The sequence below is a fragment of the Bufo gargarizans genome, chromosome 4, assembly GCF_014858855.1.
Source record: "Bufo gargarizans isolate SCDJY-AF-19 chromosome 4, ASM1485885v1, whole genome shotgun sequence".
In the NCBI taxonomy this organism is placed as follows: Eukaryota; Metazoa; Chordata; class Amphibia; order Anura; family Bufonidae; genus Bufo; species Bufo gargarizans.
In genome coordinates, this window is record NC_058083.1 from 289743211 (window position 1) to 289754449 (window position 11239).

Genomic DNA, 11239 nt, shown 5'->3' on the forward strand with positions numbered 1-11239 from the left:
AACAGCTGGCACTCAGCGCTGTCACCATGTCTACAGACATGGTGACAGTTTAATGCCAGGACGAGTATACTCATCCTAGTGCGCTAAGTACCGTTGCTCCAGGACGAGTATACTCGTCCAAGGTCCTGAAAGGGGTTAAGGGCGCACTAGACAATACACAATATACACAGAGAATATATACAGTGGTTGGATGTGCAAATACAGGTGGTATGATACAACAGAGTTAAACAGAGCAAGGGTCATGTCACGGATGTTGTAGGGGAGAACACCAAAGGGAAACAAGAAGGAAGGGAAAAGACACTAGGCCTCACCGCTAGGGAAGGAAAAGGGTGACCACCTATAAAACCCTGCTCCTGGCCCTAACTCCTATCCGTATGGGCACCTCTCGATGGTAGAAATGCCCATACACAGGAACCTAGAAAACCCTGGTGGCCCTCAGTTGCCCTAATAGTAATGGCAGAGACAACCAGCTCATTCCCTGGTGAAGGAACCAGCGTCTCGCTGAGGCCTAGTAAACAACAAAGGTGGGGGGGGGGGAGGGAATACAAAACAACAAGCGGAACACTTAACTTCTGAGGCTGATGGATGATGGACGAACAGGACTTCACCACGAACCACACTCCAGCTCTTCCAAAAACCAAATGAAGCTATCCAGAGCAAGGAGTGATGGGTAAAGTCAGACTAAATAGGGGGAGGTGAAGGTCACATGATCCACACCTGAACACGGGGTGTGGACATACCAGCAACACACAAAGTGAAACCAAAAGAGGCTGTCAGATAACTAATATGCAGATATTCTTTCAGACCTTCTCAAACCTGTCACCGACATGACAGGTCAGTTATCAGATGGATGAGTAGTCCTTTTGGTTGTGATGATTTCTGGGTTGCTCTAGTGCCTGGCTGTAGTCACATGGGGGCAGTGATGTCAGCAGTTTGTCCACGGTCCCTCCTCAGTTGCCCTAATAGTAATGACCGGGCAGAGACAACCCGCTCCTTCCCTGGTGAAGGAACCAGCGTCTCGCTGAGGCCTAGTAAACAACAAAGGTGAGGGGGAATACAAAACACAACAAGCGGAACACTTAACTTTTGAGGCTAATGGATGATGGATGAACGGGACTTCACCACGAACCACACTCCAGCTCTTCCAAAAACCAAATGAAGCTATCCAGAGCAAGGAGTGATGGGTAAAGTCAGACTAAATAGGGGGAGGTGAAGGTCACATGATCCACACCTGAACAGGGGGTGTGGACATACCAGCAACACACAAAGTGAAACCAAAAGAGGCTGTCAGATAACTAATGTGCAGATATTCTTTCAGACCTTCTCAAACCTGTCACCGGCATGACAGGTCAGTTATCAGATGGATGAGTAGTCCTTCTGGTTGTGATGATTTCTGGGTTGCTCTAATGCCTGGCTGTAATCACATGGGGGCACTGATGTCAGCAGTTTGTCCACGGTCCCTCCAAACACGTTACTCAAGGTGACCCCCTTCAGAGAAAGACGCCGGCATGGGCTTTTTCACCTGTAATCGGTCTCTCCCCTCCCTCCCTCTGGGAGGAGTCCACCCCCATTCCTTGTCCTGGCAGCCAAAAGACCCACCAAACCCATTTGGGCCCATAGCTCCAGACCAGAAGGTCCCAGGGAAATGGTTCTGGGACCAACGGATCCACCTGGGTTCCAGCTATAGGTGGAGACCAAACATGGCTCTGTTATTAGGTTTCTGCTGGGAGATCTCTGTATCTCCCCTTCCTGGCATCCAACCACCAAACTACGACCAGAGGCATGTCCGTCTGGGCCCCTGTTTTGCAGTTATATAACTGGTTTATGCCTGTGACGGACGGCCAATCAATAATTCCTTATGGACTTCCGGTTCCGTGATGTCTGATGGATTTGAATGATCTGGTTAATAGCTGCGACCCCCCTACAGTTTTTTTTCCCTGTAGGATGAGTTGGCCTCCGTGCTGGCTGAGTGAGGTATGAATTTGTACACATGTGGCCTGCTTGAAGCCAGGACCCCTGCAGAGTTTACTCCCACTGCTATCTGACAGCAAATGGCTGGAATTATATCATGGCTGGCATTAGATCATAATTCCATATTCCTCACCCACACAATAGGGAAAGGTTGGAAGTGCTCATAGGCCAATACCTTTACCTGTGTGCAAGCACAGCCACCGCTGCTGAATTGCAGAGTGGTCAAAACCATGGCTACGTGCTGTGTATAATGTGATGGAAAAGAGTCAATATGGACAATTACAATACATTAGTAAGTACCTTGTATTAGCTTTCTCTACATGTTAAATGCCAATTGCTGAACCCCTTTTCCACTTTAAGTGTGCTACACTTAATAGGGTTAGGCATAAATGTCTTGGCGTGTGCATTGTGTGTTCCCTATGTGTGATTGGTGTGTGCTATATATGATCTATATATCAGTGGTGTATGTGCAGTATGTGACATATGCATCAGTGGCATGTGAGCCATGTATAAGTTTCTTGTTTGTGCCACATCTGTCCAATGAGTGATTGGTGTGCACTGCATGTGTCTTGTTTCTGACTGACTTAAGTTCAGGATATCCATATATGTGTAAATTCTGCCACATGTATGTTTGTGCATTTTGCTGTGAATGTCTGCCATCATAGTTCATCTTTAATATTTCTGTTATCACTGTAAGTGCTCATGAACGCGACCGTTGGATGTTTTGCTGTCTGCAAATTTCAGATCCGCAAAACATGGATACCGGGTGTGTGCATTCCACATTATGCGGAACAGAACAGCCAGCCTCTAATAGAACAGTCCTATCCTTGTCTGTAATGCCGACAATAATAGGACATATTCTATCATTTTGCAGAACGGCGATTCGGACATATAGACATGGAATGCACACAGTCTTTTTTTTTATTTCTTTTTTTGCGGCCCCATTGAAGTCAAGGGAACGGTACAGACATGGGAAAAAAATAAGTTAGTATGCAGGAGCTCTAAGGTGGGCTACCAGAATCAGTTACACTGGTGGGCCCTAAGTACCCCAGTCCGACACTCTCTTTAACCCCTTAAGGACCGAGGACGTACCGGTACGCCCTATTTCCCGAGTCCTTAAGGACCGAGGACGTACCGGTACGTCCTGACTTAAAATCTGCATTCCGGCGCCGCGGGGGTTAATCGGAACGGGACGCCGGCTGAAATCATTCAGCCGGCATCCCGTAACAATGCAGGGGGGGGTCATTTGACCCCCCCGTGTCGGCGATCGCAGCAAACCGCAGGTCAATTCAGACCTGCGGTTTGCTGCGCTTTTTGCAGTTTCTGATCCCCGCGGTCCCTGACCGCGGGGATCAGAAACTTCAGAGTGCCTAAAATCAATATTGCGCACCCCCCCCTGCACCCCTGCATGATTTGATGGCGGCGGGTGGTGCAGGGGGGGTGTCGCAGGCAGTGGGGGCGTTGCGGGAGGCGGGCGGTGCGGCAGGCGGGATCGCGATCCCCCGCCCGCCTCCCATTGCATAATCGTTGGCGTCTAGTGGGTTATACCAGGGTGCCAGCACATTGCTGGCACCCTGGTATAAACGGCTGACATCGGTGATGCGATGTCAGCCGTTTAACCCTTTCCATGCAGCGGTCCGTACGGACCGCTGTATGGAAAAGGTTAACAGCGCAAGGAGCTCCCTCCCTCTCCGATCGGGGGGCTGCTGTGCCTTTGCAGCCCCCCGATGGGAGAGGGAGAGAGCCCCCAGAGAGCCCCCCGAAGCCCCGTCCTCACCCTTCCCCGTCTGCGAAGTTGTGACAGACGGGGAAGGTTCCCATGGCAACAGGACGCCTGCTCAGGCGTCCTGCTGTCCATGGTGCTGAACAGATCTGTGCTGAAAGCATAGATCTGTTCAGTGTAAGTAAAATACAGTGCAGAAACCTATATAGTTTCTGTACTGTATTCTACAGACATCAGACCCACTGGATCTTCAAGAACCAAGTGGGTCTGGGTCCAATTTTTTTTTAAAAAAGTGAAAAAAGTTAAGATAAAATAAAAAAACATTTATCACTGAATAAAAATAAAAATAAAAAAATACACTACACATATTAGGTATCGCCGCGTCCGTAACGACCTGATCTATAAAACGGTCATGTTACTTTCCCCGCACGGTGAACGCCATAAAAATAAAAAAATAAAAACTATGAGAAAATTGAAATTTTGCCCACCTTACTTCCCAAAGAAGGTAATAAAAGTGATCAAAAAAGTCGCATGTACGCCAAAATAGTACCAATAAAACCGTCATCTCATCCCGCAAAAAATGAGACCCTACTCAAGATAATCGCCCAAAAACTGAAAAAACTATGGCTCTTAGACTATGGAAACACTAAAACATGATTTTTTTTGTTTCAAAAATAAAATAATTGTGTAAAACTTTTATAAATAAAAATAAAGTATACATATTAGGTATCGCCGCGTCCGTATCGACCGGCTCTATAAAATTATCACATGACCTAACCCCTCAGATGAGCACCGTAAAAAAAATATAAAAAAAAAAGTGTAAAAAAAGCAATTTTTTGCCATCTTACGTCACAAAAAGTGTAATAGCAAGCGATCAAAAAGTCATATGCACCCCAAAATAGTGCCAATCAAACCGTCATCTCATCCCGCAAAAAATTAGACCCTACTCAAGATAATCGCCCAAAAACTGTAAAAACTATGGCTCTTAGACTATGGAGACACTAAACAATTTTTTGGTTTTAAAAATGAAGTTATTGTATAAAACTTACATAAATAAAAAAAATTGTATACATATTAGGTATCGCCGCGTCCGTGACAACCTGCTCTATAAAATTACCACATGATCTAACCTGTCAGATGAATGTTGTAAATAACAAAAAAAAAAACGTGCCAAAAAAGCTATTTCTTGTTACCTTGCCTGCACAAAAAGTGTAATATAGAGCAACCAAAAATCATATGTACCCTAAACTAGTACCAACAATACTGCCACCCTATTCCGTACTTTCTAAAATGGGGTCACTTTTTTGAGTTTCTACTCTAGGGGTGCATCAGGGGGGCTTCAAATGGGACATGGTGTCAAAAAAACTGTCCAGCAAAATCTGCCTTCCAAAAACCGTATGGCATTCCTTTCCTTCTGTGCCCTGCCGTGTGCCCGTACAGCAGTTTACGACCACATATGGGGTGTTTCTGTAAACTACAGAATCAGGGCCATAAATAATGAGTTTTGTTTGGCTGTTAACCCTTGCTTTGTAACTGGAAAAAAAATATTAAAATGGAAAATCTGCCAAAAAAGTGAAATTTTGAAATTGTATCTCTATTTTCCATTAAATCTTGTGCAACACCTAAAGGGTTGACAAAGTTTGTAAAATCAGTTTTGAATACCTTGAGGGGTGTAGTTTCTTAGATGGGGTCACTTTTTTGGAGTTTCTACTCTAGGGGTGCATCAGGGGGGCTTCAAATGGGACATGGTGTAAAAAAAACTGTCCAGCAAAATCTGCCTTCCAAAAGCCGTATGGCATTCCTTTCCTTCTGTGCCCTGCCGTGTGCCCGTACAGCAGTTTACGACCACATATGGGGTGTTTCTGTAAACTACAGAATCAGGGCCATAAATAATGAGTTTTGTTTGGCTGTTAACCCTTGCTTTGTAACTGGAAAAAAAATATTAAAATGGAAAATCTGCCAAAAAAGTGAAATTTTGAAATTGTATCTCTATTTTCCATTAAATCTTGTGCAACACCTAAAGGGTTGACAAAGTTTGTAAAATCAGTTTTGAATACCTTGAGGGGTGTAGTTTCTTAGATGGGGTCACTTTTTTGGAGTTTCTACTCTAGGGGTGCATCAGGGGGGCTTCAAATGGGACATGGTGTAAAAAAAACTGTCCAGCAAAATCTGCCTTCCAAAAGCCGTATGGCATTCCTTTCCTTCTGCGCCCTACTGTGTGCCCGTACAGCAATTTACGACCACATATGGGGTGTTTCTGTAAACTACAGAATCAGGGCCATAAATAATGAGTTTTGTTTGGCTGTTAACCCTTGCTTTGTAACTGGAAAAAAAATATTAAAATGGAAAATCTGCCAAAAAAGTGAAATTTTGAAATTGTATCTCTATTTTCCATTAAATCTTGTGCAACACCTAAAGGGTTGACAAAGTTTGTAAAATCAGTTTTGAATACCTTGAGGGGTGTAGTTTCTTAGATGGGGTCACTTTTTTGGAGTTTCTACTCTAGGGGTGCATCAGGGGGGCTTCAAATGGGACATGGTGTCAAAAAAACTGTCCAGCAAAATCTGGCTTCCAAAAACCATACGGCGCACCTTTCACTCTACGCCCCGCTGTGTGGCCGTACAGTAGTTTACGGCCACATTTGGGGTGTTTCTGTAAACAGCAGAGTCAGGGCAATAAAGATACAGTCTTGTTTGGCTGTTAACCCTTGCTTTGTTAGTGGAAAAAATGGGTTAAAATGGAAAATTAGGCAAAAAAATGAAATTCTCAAATTTCATCCCAATTTGCCAATAACTCTTGTGCAACACCTAAAGGGTTAACGAAGTTTGTAAAATCAGTTTTGAATACCTTGAGGGGTGTAGTTTCTTAGATGGGGTCACTTTTTTGGAGTTTCTACTCTAGGGGTGCATCAGGGGGGCTTCAAATGGGACATGGTGTAAAAAAAACTGTCCAGCAAAATCTGCCTTCCAAAAGCCGTATGGCATTCCTTTCCTTCTGCGCCCTACTGTGTGCCCGTACAGCAATTTACGACCACATATGGGGTGTTTCTGTAAACTACAGAATCAGGGCCATAAATAATGAGTTTTGTTTGGCTGTTAACCCTTGCTTTGTAACTGGAAAAAAAATATTAAAATGGAAAATCTGCCAAAAAAGTGAAATTTTGAAATTGTATCTCTATTTTCCATTAAATCTTGTGCAACACCTAAAGGGTTGACAAAGTTTGTAAAATCAGTTTTGAATACCTTGAGGGGTGTAGTTTCTTAGATGGGGTCACTTTTTTGGAGTTTCTACTCTAGGGGTGCATCAGGGGGGCTTCAAATGGGACATGGTGTCAAAAAAACTGTCCAGCAAAATCTGCCTTCCAAAAGCCGTATGGCATTCCTTTCCTTCTGCGCCCTACTGTGTGCCCGTACAGCAATTTACGACCACATATGGGGTGTTTCTGTAAACTACAGAATCAGGGCCATAAATAATGAGTTTTGTTTGGCTGTTAACCCTTGCTTTGTAACTGGAAAAAAAATATTAAAATGGAAAATCTGCCAAAAAAGTGAAATTTTGAAATTGTATCTCTATTTTCCATTAAATCTTGTGCAACACCTAAAGGGTTGACAAAGTTTGTAAAATCAGTTTTGAATACCTTGAGGGGTGTAGTTTCTTAGATGGGGTCACTTTTTTGGAGTTTCTACTCTAGGGGTGCATCAGGGGGGCTTCAAATGGGACATGGTGTCAAAAAAACTGTCCAGCAAAATCTGGCTTCCAAAAACCATACGGCGCACCTTTCACTCTACGCCCCGCTGTGTGGCCGTACAGTAGTTTACGGCCACATTTGGGGTGTTTCTGTAAACAGCAGAGTCAGGGCAATAAAGATACAGTCTTGTTTGGCTGTTAACCCTTGCTTTGTTAGTGGAAAAAATGGGTTAAAATGGAAAATTAGGCAAAAAAATGAAATTCTCAAATTTCATCCCAATTTGCCAATAACTCTTGTGCAACACCTAAAGGGTTAACGAAGTTTGTAAAATCAGTTTTGAATACCTTGAGGGGTATAGTTTCTTAGATGGGGTCACTTTATGGAGTTTCTACTCTAGGGGTGCATCAGGGGGCTTCAAATGGGACATGGTGTCAAAAAAACTGTCCAGCAAAATCTGGCTTCCAAAAACCATACGGCGCACCTTTCACTCTACGCCCCGCTGTGTGGCCGTACAGTAGTTTACGGACACATATTGGGTGTTTCTGTAAACAGCAGAGTCAGGGCAATAAAGATACAGTCTTGTTTGGCTGTTAACCCTTGCTTTGTTAGTGGAAAAAATGGGTTAAAATGGAAAATTAGGCAAAAAAATGAAATTCTCAAATTTCATCCCAATTTGCCAATAACTCTTGTGCAACACCTAAAGGGTTAACGGAGTTTGTAAAATCAGTTTTGAATACCTTGAGGGGTGTAGTTTATAGAATGGGGTCATTTTTGGGCGGTTTCTATTATGTAAGCCTCGCAAAGTGACTTCAGAGCTGTAGTGGTCCCTAAAAATTGGGTTTTTGTAAATTTCTGAAAAATTTCAAGATTTGCTTCTAAACTTCTAAGCCTTGTAACATCCCCAAAAAATAAAATATCATTCCCAAAATAATTCAAACATGAAGTAGACATATGGGGAATGTTAAGTCATCACAATTTTTGGGGGTATTACTATGTATTACAGAAGTAGAGAAACTGAAACTTTGAAATTTGCTAATTTTTCAAAATTTTTGGTAAATTAGGTATTTTATTATGCAAAAAAATTTATTTTTTTGACTTTATTTTACCAGTGTCATGAAGTACAATATGTGACGAAAAAACAATCTCAGAATGGCCTGGATAAGTCAAAGCGTTTTAAAGTTATCAGCACTTAAAGTGACACTGGTCAGATTTGCAAAAAATGGCCTGGTCCTTAAGGTGAAAATGAGCCCGGTCCTTAAGGGGTTAACTATAATGGAGACCTTCAGAAATCCGTCCGCAACCCGGCAAATATGCAGAGAATCGTCAGGACAAATACCGTTGTGCACAGGATCTGCTGTATCTCTGAACGCTAGTGTCAAACTATTGTATCTATTGTGTTAGTGCATTATTTTCAGTGATTTTTCTTTTATAAATGTAGCATGTACATCTGCATATTTATTTATCACATCGTGCAGGATGTTTTTCAGTGATTTTTGCTCAGTCTGTAGTATATGCTTGAAGGCGTGGCACCTTTAAGTCTGAATGCGCTCCTGTTTCACCTTGGGAGTGACATTCTTGTACCCCGCCTATCACACAGGCGGCCTTGATTAGATTAGGTGGTACATATAGCTGTGCGTGTTCTTCCTCTCTTTGGATGCTTGACTGCACAGAGGTAACTGTGCAGGGTTTGCTCTCCTGAATGTACATGCCCAACGGTATAGAGATAGGTTTAGAGTGGGTCTTGCCTGACTGAGACCACCTTGGCGCTGGTAGGCAGACACAGATGTGTTTTGAAAAACCTATATATAGCCCTAACAAAATTAAGGGCTCCCCCCTAATGAGAATATATATAACCGATTAGAAGGAGTGAGATAAGTATAATACAATTAGTTCAAATAATACTACAATAGTCCAAAAATCACATAATTTATTTGAAAATCACAAAAAAGACACATGATCAGCACTGGTCACAAATAGAACAATAGACACAGGTTACAATACACATTAAAAACCAAGGGGACCGATGGTGAGCTGCCGATATATATATATAGATATAAAGTGCAAGTGCATAAATATAACCAATTGGTCATCAATTAGAGGACATATAATATCCACAAACTATAGCTAATAAATACCACAATAATATCCACATGCATGTATATCAGAATTTGCCACAAAGTTGGTGTGAGAATATACATCACATTTGTCAAAACTGAGACAGTAGAGATAATTGGGGTTAAATACAGCACATGATAGAAAATATACTGACCAATTGATATGAATATATTGTGTAGCAACACCACCGGTCCACTCCCCAACGCACATTTCGCGTACAGCTTTTTCAAGGGGTTCTGGTTGGCAGAAGGAAAGGCTATCCTAAATAGGTCAGGTGGATGCATTTCATTGGTTCTTGGACCTGTATTTAATTACGTTCCCCAGGCTCACCTGAGTATTATCGCATGGCGGTCGTTAGCAGCGCCCGGCCCCCCACACAGGCCACCACACATCCGGCGACGCCGTGCCAGTCCGGAGGAAGGCAGTCACGCATTTCCTGCGCGACACACGTCACTCCGGAGCGACCGGCGGCACACAAGCACGGCGCATGCGCAGATTGCCGGACACGCCACAGCCGCCATGTTGAGTGAGGGCACATGGATGGATCATAATAACATGTATAACAAAGTCAACTCAATTTACATGGTATGGTGGTAATTTACACATATGAACATCATACATAGATCTTACAATGCAAAACACAGTTTTTGCTATACAGGCATGAATATATATATTCTAACAGCCTAAGTCAGAGGTTCGTCAGTCATCAGAAGAGAATATATATATATACATACATGAAACCTCTCCTCATTTATATAAAGTTGACTCTAATGTATATACATATATGTATATGTTTATAAAGTGCAGGAACCTGAAGTGCAATTGCACTATACAGATGCCATGCACTTCATAGGAGTAGTAGTCATGCACATCGAATTGCGCAGGATATTATATGTCCTCTAATTGATGACCAATTGGTTATATTTATGCACTTGCACTTTATATCTAGATATATATATCGGCAGCTCACCATCGGTCCCCTTGGTTTTTAATGTATATTGTAACCTGTGTCTATTGTTCTATTTGTGACCAGTGCTGATCATGTGTCTTTTTTGTGATTTTCAAATAAATTATGTGATTTTTGGACTATTGTAGTATTATTTGAACTAATTGTATTATACTTATCTCACTCCTTCTAATCGGTTATACAGATGTGTTTTGATCAAAATATATTGGCTGAGTGTCTCAGATTGTATCCTATCAGAATGAGGGCTTAGTCTGTATATTATATTTGCATGTACTGTGTAGCGCATTATTTTCATTATTCTTCTTTTATAAATGTAGCCATGTACATCCGCATATTTATCACATTGCGCAGGATGTTTTTTTTTTATCATTTTCAGTGATTTTTGCCCAGTGTCAAACTAGCCTAACTCAAAAAGAATAATCACAGTAAGGCTACAACCACACGGTCAGGTTTCTTCATGCCGTTTTGGAAGACAAAACCAGGAGTCAGTTCAAAAAGGGATTTCTGGTTTCAGCTCACACATGGATGCAGCACATAGAAACATAGAATGTGTCGGCAGATAAGACCCATTTGGCCCATCTAGTCTGCCCAATATACTGAATACTATGAATAGCCCTTAGCCCTATCTTATATGAAGGATGGCCTTATGCCTATCCCATGCATGCTTAAACTCCTCCACTGTATTTGCAGCTACCACTTCTGCAGAAGGCTATTCCATGCATCCACTACTCTCTCAGTAAAGTGATACTTCCTGATAAAATAGGAAAAAAGGTTT